Source organism: Protopterus annectens, chromosome 2.part2 (assembly GCF_019279795.1).
Source record: "Protopterus annectens isolate FY-2018-M chromosome 2.part2, PAN1.0, whole genome shotgun sequence".
NCBI classification, from domain to species: Eukaryota; Metazoa; Chordata; order Ceratodontiformes; family Protopteridae; genus Protopterus; species Protopterus annectens.
Genome location: NC_056730.1, coordinates 542282020 through 542295493, shown reverse-complemented (window position 1 = coordinate 542295493; position 13474 = coordinate 542282020).

The following is a 13474-nucleotide window of genomic DNA, read 5'->3' as shown; positions in this document are numbered from 1 at the left end:
CCATACCTCAAGATTCCCACTACACCTTTCTAAACATACTGGAAAATATTAAGATAGAACCAAACACCCTAATACTGGGTGATTTTAACTACCCTGCCATTAACTGGGAAAACTACTCATGTACCAACACCTTTGCCCAACGGTTCTTGGAATTCATAAATTCCAACGCCTTGGATCAACTAATCCATAGTCCCACCAGGGGCTCCAATATCCTAGACCTGGTCATTACCAACATGGTAAATCGATTCTCCACACCTATGGTCACCCCCTCATTAGTCTGGTCTGACCATAAGCTAATCACCCTTAACATCCACATCCAACCCCCACCCCCCAGTAAGGAAACCTCCATAAGAAACTTCTCCAAAGCCAACTTCATGCTACTAATGTCAGAAGTGACAAACTTCATGACACCCATGCAGACGGGAACTGAAAGTTCAACTGCTGAATCCTACACTAAGGCACGGTACGAGCACATCCACTCATGCATGAATCGTGCCATCCCAAATAGAACCAAGATGCTCTCATCCAAAAAAAGGAAACCAATCTGGTGGTCCCCTGCCATAAACAAACTTTACAACAAAAGGAAGAAACTGTTGCAGAGAAGAGGAAAATCCCAGAATGCAAAAAACTCCCTTACCAGCCTCAGTAAGAAACTGAGATCCCTCATAAAATCCTCAAAAGCTAGTTACGAAAATAAAATAGCCAAAGATTCCAAAGACAACCACAAGGCATTCTATAACCATGTCAAGCGTCTAAATGGCAATGCTCAGATCTGCTCTGAGCTAATACAGAATGGCATTAAATATACTGATCCCAAGGATATTGCCAATATCCTGGCAGATCGATTCAGTGCCAACTTCACCCCACTCTCACCCCCTAAATGACCCATCTCAATACCAGAAGTTTGCCAAATTCCAGTAATAACAACCACACAGGTAACAAATGCACTCTCCAAAGCTAAGACTACGGCATCCATGGGACCAGATGACACCCTGGGCTGTGTACTACATGAAATACAATATGAACTGGCACCTCACCTAAGTGTCATGTTTAATCATAGCCTCACCTCAGGTTTCGTGCCCACTGAGTGGCGCAGAGCTACACTTACCCCACTCCACAAGGGGAGGATCCACCTTGGATCCCAGAAAACTACCATCCCATCAGTCTGACAAGCCTTATCTGCAAGGCCATCGAGCGTATTATCATGGAACTTATAAACAAAGATATTGGCAACCTTCAAACACTGGAACCCACCCAGTTTGGGTTCGTGAAGGGCCGATCTTGTCTCCTGAACCTGACTGACTTCTTCAAATCAGTCCCCAGAGCCATGGACAAGGGTAAGGTGGTCCACATAGCCTATCAAAACCTTGCCAAGGCCTTTGACACCATCCCCCATTTTGAAATCATAGATAAACTTACTAACTGGGCATTAATCCCTACCTTATCCAATGGGTTGCTAACTGGCGTACTGATAGAACCCACACTGTAAAAGTAGCCGACTCCAAATCCTGCTCCAGACAAGTGACAAGTGGAGTACCTCAGGGTTCAGTCCTGGGACTGCTCTTGTTTGGCATCTACTTCTCTGAAGTACAGGCCAACACTAAGGGACTCTGGCTAACAAAGTTCACAGATGACTGCAAACTGGGTGCCATCACTGAATCCTCAAATGATGTGGATACTCTACAAAAGGGCCTTACAGAAACAGATGCTTGGTGCGAGAGCCATGGGTTTAAGCTCAATGCCAAGAAATGTATAGTTATCCCCTTTGGGAAAAAACATGTATCCATGAATTACCATATAGGTGGCAGTACACTAAACACTGTAAATGTGATAAGAGACTTAGGGACACAGGTGGACAATGGTCTCACCTTCGATAACCGTATCACCACAACAGTCAAGAAATCCTTCTATGAGGCACACCTCATCACTAAGGGCTTTTCATCCAGAAAAAAGGAGGTCATTGTCCCACTGTACTCATCCCTCATTAGACCCATTATAGAATACAACACCCTGTTTGGTATGTACCTCTCAAGACATCTGCAACAACTGGAAAGGCCACAGAAATACCTCACTAAAAGAATCACAGGCCTAAAGCAGATGCCCTACTCTGACCGCCTTAAAAAACTCCAGCTATACTCTGTCGCATATCGTCTACTCAGAGGCGATCTCTGCTTAACATACAAGGCCATGTCAAACCCAGAGCTGTTGGACATGCTACACTTAAAGAAATCCCAATCCTTCAGAGCAACACGCTCCAGGGATCTAAACCTTATCATCACAATGAACAAAACATGCTGGAGGGATAGGTTCCTGACCCAGAGACTCCCCAGACTCTGGAATAGATTGCCCATACATGTCAAGCAAAGTGCCTCTTTGACCCTCTTCAAAAGGAGCCTTGATGATTGGATGGGAGAAAGGAAATTCACCCCGGGGATCATGTCACTCACCCTGCTAGACAGGGGTCCAGGGAAGTAAACAGTGTGGGAAGAAATAGCCAGGGAATTGTTATGGCTAGGCTTGTATAGGCCCTAGGGCTGATAGCCTAGTACCAACCTATGAACCTATGAACCTATGAACAAGGCTGAGGCAACAACAAAGTAGTGGCCACAGTAACAGCACAGAGGCACTCACCTGCCATTCCCTAGTTTAGTCCCAAAGTAGATAGACCTGTGAATATTAATGCAAACAGCATTATGCATGTTGTTTGAAATGAGCTGTCCATACTTCAGTTGTATGAATACATGTCATTAGACTTATGTTCATCATCCTCACCCTCGGTGGATGTGTGTTCTTGGCTCAATTCTGCTGCTGTAAATAAACAAAAATACACAAATGTGCATGCTACAGCAATATGCAGTGATTATCTCTATACCCAGACATATAATGGATAAAAAGACATAGCTGTTTGGCCTGGAACTCAAGCTTCAAACCCATCCTCGGTAGATGTGTTGTTCTCCTCTTGTTGCATGCACTGAGGCCAGAAATATTGTGATGTCATTGGGGGTTCAGTGGTGGTCTACCATTAGTGGCATCTCTTGATCTCTCATAACATCTCAATCTGTTGGCTGCTTGAAGGATCATGTTTGAACTGAGTCAACTACAGGCATCATAGGATCAGGTGTGGCCTCCAAATGCGTTGATATTGTTGGTGAGGTCAGTCCAGAGTTTATGTCTCTAAACTGCATAGCCAGAATGACTTAGGAGTCTCTGCCTACATTGCCAGAGAGCATAAATTATGATTTCATTTTCCTTGGGGGGGGGGGGGGGGGTTGTCAACCCTAGGACACCTGGCCATCTGAAAGATAGTGATACTCACATGACAATATTCCTGTGTGACCACATTTATGCAACTGAGTCTGCGACTAGTGTATGTAATCATAAACAGTAAGCATTCCTGTGCAATGCAAATGTCTGTATAACACTGCCTGTGACAAATACTAATGTGACATTTAAAAAGTGACAACAATGCCTTTATACATAACATTTGTAAAATCAACATAACTTGCAATATCTATAGAGTCTGCAAGTGAGATTAGAACCCTTCACACTACATATATGTTAAATGGAGGTCGAAAGATGGCAGCATCATGCCACAGTGGTCTGCATGGCTTTCACATGATAATCCTGCAGTAAGTAACAATTGAACAACTTATACAAAACTTAAGAAAACCTTAGGATCCATAAGCAGGCCAAAGACGGTATGGGTCCTTAGTATATTGAGCCAGTAGCGATAACACCTTTGTTAAGAAGCATCATTGAAGAAAAATCCATAGCAGCAACAGCACGTTTTTAACAGTTTTGTTAGGAAATGTGAATTAAGAAATAGCCATAATATCAACATAACGTAGTACATGCAGATAGTGTCAGAATCCATAGGTTTCTGGAGTTACACCACAGAGTGCAAGGAATTACCAGTAAGAATTGCAGATGATCCATAAATCTGCCTTTGTATACTGTTAACGTTTCTAATGGAAGTCTATCTATACAACTGCATATGGGATTGAAACCAATTATTTAAAATAGCAACAACAGTATACATAAATTTCAAACCAACATCACTCCAGTAACTTACAACAACTTATATTAAAGATAACATTTTGAGTAAAAAATAATTTAAATAGGTACATTTGAAAATGATTGAGTTGAAGAGATTTAATAATCACCAAAACAAAAGTGTTACCAACTGCCAATGTACTTCTCACTCCGAATCACAGAATCAAAGTACAGCTAATGTGCACAAACCTTTAAGTACCTTTTACACTACACATAATTAATGAGGTTCATTGAAATTCAAGTATTTGAAAATCCATTTGTGCACCTCAGTGTAAACTGGCTTCATGTGCTGTAACACGCAGGTGTTCTGCATAAACACCCAAAAGGTATTGACAAATGGTGCCATGTGTAGCATGTGCCCCTTATATCTCCCAGTCATCTGATAACATGAGATTATCACCACTTTGAAAAACTGATTTCAATATATTTATAGATCAGACCATTTCTAACTGTGAACTGAGTAGTACTCACTGAGCATTTCTCTGTCTTTGAATTTTTTCAGATTTTCCCCATTTGTGGATCATGACAGCTACTTCAAGGAGGCTGAAACATGTCTGTGCACCTAAATGGACTGATGAGGAGACAACCCAGATGTGGACTGTTTACACCAGACTGGAGCAGAGAATGAAAACCAGACCCAGGAACTTCATCTTGAAAGATATATGTAACTGGATCGTGAAAGAGCACTGCAAATGGATAGGGGTCTACCACAATGGATTGTAGGTTCATCACCACTGTGATGATATGCATCATAGGGAATGCAGTGAAGCTTCAAAGGAGGGTTGTTGAGGTGTGAATGCAACCCATAAAACTACAGTGTCACTATTCTACACATACATGAACATTCCTACAGAATTTTGAGATATATCTGTTGTATATATATATATATATATATATATATATATATATATATATATATATATGGTAACTGCTGTCAGTATTAGTGTGGGTTTGATTCCCATGCTGTTAATTTATTTACAATGTTTATAATACTCATAATTTTAACCTATGTAGATGTACATATGTTTTGCAATATCTAATAACATAATTTCACATAGCCACTGTCCTCATTCATCAATAACACCTATAGCACTTAGGCCGCAGATAATTGAGCACTGTGTCATTTTCCATTATACTACCTCAGTATTGCCTATTGCATCATTACATATCAGAATGAAAACGCATAGATAACTTCTTGAATTCATTACTCCTAATAAAGTAAACAGTCATGTTTATTTAAGACAAAGAGGAATACCTGTCTGTTTACAGATATCATTTATGTGTTGATAGCTGTTATGTCTTTACAATAAAATGTCCAATAATAGTTTGTAGTTTCTGTATTCTTCTGTTCTTTGAAGGAATTTCTAATAAATATCTGCACTACCTATTTGTTAAAATAAAACCTGTGCTACCTGTTAGCTTGGTCTGTAAGGAAACTGGCTAATATACCTACATTTTGGCATGCTGTGGGTTCCAACCCATTTAGGGGAAAAATATCTGAAATTGTTATCTAGGCTTACTTCACCCATCGCATTTTACTGGAGAAGCATATCGTAATAATTGGCATTAATGTTTATGTTGGGCACTGTTATGATTAAATGTCATCAAATTCCTATGAATATGCTAATAATCTGTAATGCTATGCTAACATTAGCTTTGTTACAGCAGGGTTTGTAGAGCAGTGCCTGTTTTTTTAATAAAAACATGTGCTAGCTGTTAGCTCAGCTTGTAAGGAAACAGGTCAGCAAGCTTACATTTTTGACATGCTGTGGGTTCCAAAACAGGCCAGCATGCCTACATTTTGGCATGTTGTGACTTTCAGTCCACATGGGAAACATATCTGAAACTGTTATCTTGGTTTAATTTCACCCACGACATTTCTTTATACAAGCATATTCCACCTGTTGATATTATCGCACATTTTGAGTATAGTTGCTAATAACTTGGATATTCATCAAATTCCTACAAACATATTCACAATCTGTAATGGTCCATTAACATCAACTTTTTAACAGCTGGTTCAGTAAAGCTTGCTGCACACTATTATATGTCTGACCAATGCTTTTGTTTATTGCATACTTTGTAAAAGTGCTATCAAGTTCTGTCTCATAATTAAATTTTACATTAAATACAAGAATACCATCATCCTCATCTTTTGAGTGAGTGGAAAGGGCAGACTAACAGAAATGCAGAATAGAGATGTGTGTACAGTGTATATAAAAAGTGTACACACCCCTGTTAAAATGTCATGTTTTTGTGATATAACAAAATGAGACCACAATAAATAATTTCAAATGTTTTCCCACCTTTAAAGTGACCTATAACCTATACAATTCAATTGAAAAAATAAACAAATCTGTCAGGGGAAAAAATATAAAAAATAAAAAATGTACAATAAGCTGGTTGCATAAGTGTGCACACCCTTAAACTAATACTTGGTTGAAGCACCTTTAGATTTAATTACAGCATTCAGTCTTCTTGGATAGGAGTCTATTAGCATGGCACATCTTGACTTGGCAATATTTTTCCCACTCTTCCTTGCAAAAGTGCTCCAAATCTGTCAGATTGTGAAGGCATCTCTTGTGCAAGGCCTCTTCAGGTCATCCCACAGATTTTCTATTGGATTTAGGTCTGGGCTGTGGCTAGGCCATTCCAAAACTTTAATTTTCTTCTGGTGAAGTCATTCTTTTGTTGATTTGGATGTATGCTTGTGGTCATTGTCGTGTTGAAAGGTGAAATTCCTCTTCATCTTCAGCTTTCTATCAGATGCCTGAAGGTTTTGGGCCAGATGTGACTGGGATTTGGAACTGTTCATAATTCCCTCCACTTTGACTAAAGCCCCAGTTCCAGCTGAAGAAAAGCAACCCCAGAGCATGATACTGCCGCCACCATGCTCACCATGGGGATGGTGTTCTTTTGGTGATACAAAGTATTGTTTTTGCTTCAATTTTGTGCCAAATGTACCTTTTGGAATTGTGGCCAAAATATTCAGCCTTAGTCACATCAGATCATAATACATTTTCCCACATGCTTTTGGGACACTTGATGTATTGTTTTGCAAATTTTAGCTGGGCCTGTATGTTTTTCTGTGTAAGAAAACACTTCCATCTTGCAACCCTACCCTATAGTCCAGATATATGGAGAACATGAGAGATTGTTGTCACACGTTCATAGGTTCATAGATTCATAGGTAGGTACTAGGCTATCGGCCCAAGGGCCTAAATAAGCCTAGCCAACAAGGTTCCCTGGCTTACACCACCCAAGAAAGTTATTTTCCTGTGCCACTGATGAGCACAGACACAGAAGTGATCCCCGGGGTGTATTTCCTATTTCCCATCCACTCATCAAGATTTTTCTTGAAGAGTGCTAATGAAGAACTTTGCTTGACATAGATGGGTAGCCTGCTCCAGACTATGGGAAGTCTCTGGAACAGGAATCTATCTCTCCAGCATGTCCTGTTAATTGTGGTGACAAGGTTTAGGTCCCTAGAGTGTGTAGCTCGGAGGGATTGGGATTTCTTTAGGTGTAGCATGTCCAACAGCTCTGGGTTTGACATAGTTTTATATGTTAGGTAGAGATCACCTTGGAGTTGGTGATATGCTATGGAGTAAAGCTGGAGTTTTTTGAGATGGTCAGAGTAGGGCATTTGTTTGAGGCCAGTAATCCTCTTTGTGAGATACTTCTGTGGCCTTTCCAGCCACTGCAGAGGTCTTGTGAGGTACATTCCAAAAGGGGTGTTGTACTCTATAATGGGTCTAATTAGTGTCGAGTAGAGGAGAACAATGACCTCTTTTTTACTGGATGAGAATCCTTTTATGATGAGGTGTGCCACGTAGAAGGACTTCCTGAATACTGTGGCGATGTGACTATCAAAGGAGAGACTACTGTCCACCTGGGTCCCACGGTCTCTTATCACACATTTGGTGTTAAGTAGATTGTTGCCTATGTGGTAGTTCATGGGTACAGAGTTTTTACCAAAGGTGATGACACTGAACATTTTGGCACTGAGCTTGAGGCCATGGCTCTGACACCAGGCATATGTTTCAGTGAGGCCCTTCTGTAGGATGTCCACATAATTTGGGGACTTGACTGTGGCTCCTAGTTTGCAGTCATCTGTGAACTTCTTTAGCCAGAGGCCTTCTGTGTTAGTCTGTACTTCAGAGAAGTAGATACCAAACAAGAGAGGTCTGAGGACTGAACCTTGTGGTACTGCACTTGTCACTGGTTTAAGGTCAGATTTGGAGTCTGCAACTTTTACGGTGTGGGTTCTGTCAGTGAGCCAGTTGGCAACCCATCTTGTGATGTATATACCTAGTTTAGTGAGTTTAGCTATAATTCCAGAATGGGGATGGTGTCGAAAGCCTTGGCAGGGTCAATATAGCCTGTGTGAACCACCTTACCCTCATCTACGGCTTTGGTGACTGCCTCAAAGAAGTCGATCAGGTTCAGGAGGCATGATCTGCCTTTCACAAAGCCGAACTGGGTGGGATCCAGAGTTTGGAGGTTACCAATGTCTTTGTTAATGAGTTCCATGATGATGCATTCCATGGCCTTGCAGACCGGGCTCGTCAGGCTAATAGGGCGATGGTTCATGAGATCAATGGTGGCTCCCCCTTTGTGTATTGGGATAACTGTTGCTGTGTGCCATTCAGTGGGCACAAAGCCTGATGTGAGGCTATTATTGATCATGGTGCTTAGGTGGGGAGCCAGTTCGTTCTTAAGTTCATGTAAAACACAGCTTGGGATGTTGTCCACTCCCATGGATGCTGTGTTTTTGGCTTTAGAGAGTGCAGCTTTTACCTGCATAGTTGTGATTACAGGGACTCTGCATTCTTCCTGTATAGATATGGGCCCTTTAGGGGGTGGGGGGTGGAGTAAAGTTAGCACCAAACCTATCTGCCAGGATGTTGGCAATATCAGTTGGTTCTGTAATTTTTGTGCCGTTGTGCTGTAACTCAGAGCAGATCTGGGTGTTGCCATTGAGATTCTTGACATAGCTATAGAATGCTTTGTGGTTGTCCTTAGAGTTAATAGAAATTTTGTTTTCATAGCTAGCTTTGGAGGTTCTTATAAGGGATCTCAGCTTCCTACTGAGGCTGACCAGGGAGCTCCTCCACTCACGGGATTTTACTCTCTTTTGCAACAGTTTCTTCCTTCTGTTGTACAGTTTGCTTATGGCAGGGGACCACCAGATTGGCTTCCTTTTTTTGGAGGATAGCATCTTGGTTCTGTTTTGAATAGTATGATCCATGCACTCGTGTAAGCACTTATAGAGTGCATTTGTGTAGGATTCAGCAGTTCTAACTGTATTGTCCATCTGCATGGGTGTCACGAAATTCACCACTTCTGTCGTAAGAAGCATGAAGTTGGCTTTGAAGAATTTTTTTTACCGTGGTCTCCTTAATAGAGGGTAGGGGCAGGATGTTGATATGAAGGGTGATTAGCTTATGATCGGATTGGACCAATGAGGAGTTGACTTCAGGTGTGGTAATGACTAGGTCTAGGATATTGTTGCCTCTGGTGGGGGTGTGAATAAGCTGATCCAGGGCACTGGAGTTTATGAATTCCAGAAAGAGTTGAGCTAAGGAGTTGGCACATGATTAGTTTTCCCAGTTAATGGCAGGGTAGTTGAAGTCACCCATTATTTGGGTGTTTGATTGAACCCTAATATTTTCCAGTACATCAAGAAAAAAGGAGTGGGAATCCTGGGGCATGGTGGGGGATCTTTAGCAAGCTACAATTTGGATTGCAGTTTTGCCCAGAGTTAGTTGCACTTGGATAACCTCGGATGCATTATGCTGAGCAACTAGTCTGGAGGTGTGGATATCCTTAATGAATATGGACACACCTCCGCCTTTGGTATTTCGGTCCAGGTTACATGGCCAAAAAGTGTGGTATGGGTTATAGCCTGGTAGTGCAGGGGGGCTCTCTGGAGCCTTGAACCAGGTCTCAGTCACTGCACAGATATCAATGTTTTCCATTTTAAGGAGTGCCTCGAGTGAGTGCATTTTGAGGTTTAGACTTCTAGCATTGAGTAGCATTTCCCTTAGTTTTTGCTTGCCTGTTCCTGTTATGGTGGTGAATTAGTTATTTGAACCTTGCCTAAAAAAGGCACTATAGGGGCGGCAAGAGCCTTACCCAGCATCCAGAATCCCAGGGCCGACCAGTGCAGGCCATCTCTGGCAAAGCATCATGGTCTGTCGACCATGTCATCCCAAGCAGACAAATACTGGACCCCCTTAGAATGACACCAGAAGCTTAGCCAATTGTTGAAGTCGATCATTTTGTCCTTGTACTGCGGTATCATTCTGGACGATGGCAGAATGCTACTCAGGGCTAGGGTCATACCTGCCTGGACTACAAGATCGGAGAGCTCTTCCATGTCTCTTTTAATGTAGTCCAGGGAGGTATGTCTCAGGTCATTCACACCAACATGGACAATGACAGAGTCATATTTGTACTTGCTGTGGAATGACCTGAGTGCGTGGGTTATGTGGCGGGTCCTGGCACCTGACAGGTAGCTGCCTTTAGCCTTCTCCTTGTTTAGCCTGGTGAGTGGGACATCAGTATGCCTGACTATAGAGTCAGCTATGACTAGTGTGTTGGGTACATTGTTTTGCCTTATTGGCTGTGGTTGAGTGGCACACTGAGTCTGTGGGCTATGTGTCATTTGGGTTGTGTTGGGGGATGGAGGTTGCTTGTGTTTCTGCTTTGGAGGTCTCTGTTGCTTAGACAGATTATTATTGAGAGCCTCTGCAAATGTTTTTGTGTTACTATGTGTGGATTTTGGTGGTGTGGATTTAGTGAGACTATGTGATGAGTGTGGTGCAAATGTTTACCTTCTCCTCTTGACTGACAAGTTCAGTCTTGGTTGGAGAGAGCTTTACCTCCAGTTTAGCTAGATAAGTGCATCTCTCACAGGTTGTAGTGTTGGGTGGTAGGAGGAGAGGGTTGTCTGTGTGCATGAGGCAATTTCTACATTTCCTCAAGATGCCTGGATTCATCAGATAGACAGGAGAGAACACTGAGAGCTGACCCTTGGATATGCCTGAATAAAAAAATATTTTCCTCTAGATACGTGAGGAAAGTGAGTACACGAGCTGGTTTTTTCTAAGCAAGTGAGAAAAGTAAGTATAAAAACTGTTTTCCTCTAGGTAATAAGGAAGGTAGAATGCTATAGTAATTAGTAGCTTATTCATAGGTTCATAGGTTCATAGGTTCATACTAGGCTATCTGCCCTACGGCATTTATAAGCCTAGCCAGAATGTGTTTGGCTTTCACCACCCATTTTAAATTAATTTTGCTATGCCCTTTTTTGAGGTTAGTATAATGTGCCTCTGTCTAACAGTGACACAGAAGTGATACCCGGGTTAAACCTACGATCTCCCATCCACTCATCAAGATTCCTCTTGAAGAGAGTCAATGAGGGAATCTGCCTAACCTGGACTGGGATTTTATTCCAGAGTGAAGGGAGCCTCTGGGTTATGAATCTGTCCCTCCAGCATGTCCTATTTATTTCAGTGCTGATGTTCAAGTCTCTCGAGCGCATAGCTTGATGGGATTTGGATTTTCTGAGGTGCAGCATGTCCATTTATTCCGGGTTGGACATGGCTTTATATGTCAGGCACAGATCGCCCCTGAACAGGCGGTATGCCACTGAGTAGAGCTGGAGTTTCTTTAACCGGGCAGCATATGGCATCTGTTTGAGCCCTTTGATCCTCTTGGTGAGGTACTTTTGGGGTCTTTCCAGTTGCTGCAGGTATCTGGTAAGGTACATCCCAAAAGGGGCATTATACTCAATTATGGGCCTGATGAGGGATGAGTAAAGAGGCACGATGACCTCCCCTGATCTAGATGTGAATCCTTTCATGATTAGGTGGGCTATATAAAATGTTTTTCTAACCATTTTGGCCACGTGGTTGTCAAATGAGAGACTGCTATCAACTTGGGTCCCCAGGTCCCTAATTACTTCTTCTGTACTTAATGGATTTCCACTTATGTGGTAATTTGTGGGCACTTTGTTTTTGCCAAAGGGGATGACTATACACTTTTTGGCGTTTAGCTTGAGGCCATGGCTCTGGCACCAGTTGTCTGTTTCTATGAGGCCCTTTTGGAGGATGCTTGTGTCAGCTGGAGAGTCGATTATGGCACCCAGTTTGCAGTCATCTGCGAACTTGGTCAGCCACAGTCCATCCGTGTTGGCCTGTACCTCCGAGAAATATATACAGAACAAGAGAGGTCCCAGGACTGAGCCTTGTGTGACGCCACTTGTAACTGGTTTGGAGTCTGACATGGCTCCAGCAATTCTAACCATGTGGGTTCTGTCCTTGAGCCAGTTTGCAACCCATCTAGTGACATAGGGGTTTATATTTAAGCTGGTGAGCTTATCTATAATGCCCGAGTGGGGCATTGTATCGAAGGCTTTTGCGAGGTCCAGGTAGGCTGTGTGGACCACCTTCCCCTCATCAATGGCCTTGGTGACTGTTTCAAAGAAATCAACCAGGTTTAAGAGGCAGGACCTGCCCTTAACAAAGCCGAACTGGGTAGGATCCAGTGTCTGCAGGTCCCCAATATCTTTATTTATGAGGTCCATGATGATCCTTTCCATAGCTTTGCAGACCAAGCTTGTCAGGCTTATGGGGCAATAGTTTCCAGGATCCATTGAGGCACCACCTTTGTGGAGAGGGGCCACTGTTGCTGTACGCCACTCTTTGGGTACATATCCTATAGTAAGGCTGAGATTGAACAGTAGTTTTATGTTTGGGTTTAGCTCTTCTTGGAGTTCATGTAGAACGCAGCCCGGGACACCGTCTGGTCCCATTGATGCTGTGTTTTTTGCTTTGGAGAAGGCGGCTCTTACCTGAGCATCTGAGATGTCAGAGGGGGCAGCACTCTGCTGGGATAGATATTTGCCCTTTTGGTGGGGGGGGGGGAGAAGTTTGCGCTGAACCTGTCAGCTAGGATGTTGGCAATGTCTGCGGGTTCGGTGTATTTTTTGTCATTTTGGAATAATTCTGAGCATATCTGGGAATTCCCACCCAGGTTCCTAACATAACTAAAGAAAGCCTTGTGATTACCCTTAGTGTCCTGTGCAATTTTTCTCTCGAAGCTGGCCTTAGACGATTTTATGAGTGCCCATAGTTTTTTGCTAATACTGATCAGAGATGCCTTCCCTTTTTGGGATTTTGCTCTATCATTTAGTAGCTTCCTTCTTCTATTATATAGTTTGTTTATGGCTGGGGTCCACCAGACAGGACGTCTGCCTTTGGAGGATTGGGTCTTGGTTTTATTTGGGATTGCATGATCCATGCATTCCTGAAGGTGTTCATAGAATGCATTTATAAAGGATTCTGCAGTCTGGGCCATATTTTCCACAAGCCCGGGGGCTTTGAAGGATTCCACCTCGGTTTTGAGGAGTGTG